Source organism: Pseudophryne corroboree, chromosome 5, assembly GCF_028390025.1.
Source record: "Pseudophryne corroboree isolate aPseCor3 chromosome 5, aPseCor3.hap2, whole genome shotgun sequence".
In the NCBI taxonomy this organism is placed as follows: domain Eukaryota; kingdom Metazoa; phylum Chordata; class Amphibia; order Anura; family Myobatrachidae; genus Pseudophryne; species Pseudophryne corroboree.
This window is the reverse complement of record NC_086448.1, coordinates 443,813,632-443,814,691: the sequence shown is the minus strand read 5'-3', so window position 1 is coordinate 443,814,691 and position 1,060 is coordinate 443,813,632.

The following is a 1,060-nucleotide window of genomic DNA, read 5'->3' as shown; positions in this document are numbered from 1 at the left end:
GCTACGCTATAGCGAATCATTACGTTAGTCGGCAGCCAATAGCGTGCCTGCCTGTGATCTCTGGGCCGTAAGCGAACGTGACGCTTGAGCGTCTCGACTACGGTTGAGCGATCGTTACGCAACTGGCGTACCCTTACGGTATTTCTTACATAGATAGCGTACAGTGTTCTTAGACCTCTTAAAGTGTTTTATATACGATAAATATTTAGCTTTATCAATTGGGGGCCGTCCAGTCCTTCACATATCTGCACTAGGTAATATCAGCAGACCTTATCCATCAGCAAAGGGCGGGAGGTTGTATCCCTCGTAGTGCTGACGGGATAAGCGTCTGCTTCGCTTAGGTAAAGGGTGCTGAAGGAATCCGGGAACCGGAGGTAAGAGCAAAACGCTAGTGTCTTTTAAAACTGTTTATTTTTCTGTCTTGCGTACACACGCACACACACATATATATCTGCATTTCTTTTTCATTTATGTATTTTCGTATATCACTCTCCTGTCTGCCAGTTTTTTAGTTGATAAACGTGCTGAGAGAGATTTGCCGCTATTTCAATAGTTTGAGTAAAGGTAATATAGTTAAAGTGTAGACAAACACACAGTTTTTGCCTGGGAGATAAGGCGAAGTCAGTGTGGTGTGTGGTAGATGATCAAGGATCATCTACATTGATAAAAGTATAAATTGTGTTACGGTGGATCTTTGCTTTGCGTACACGTGTCTCTGACAAAGACTTGCGTACGCAATCCAAAGGCCGACGCACGCAGCGTATATTACGCAACGGAGCGTCTGGGTACGCCCACGTAACTCAAACAACAGGCGATAAGTAGCGCAACGCGGTAAATAACGCAAAGCGATAAATAGCACAAATTGATTTCAGCTTTCCAAAACTTAGTTTAAATACCTTACTTTACTGCAACACCTCTGGGGAGAGCTATCAGACTACGGGAAATGATTTTTTTCTGATCAGAAAACTATAAGAATGATAGTGGGTTGAAAACGGTATGAGTGTATTGAATCCCGCTTTGTGAACTGAGTGATCTGGGTGATCTTTGGTGGAACGTGATG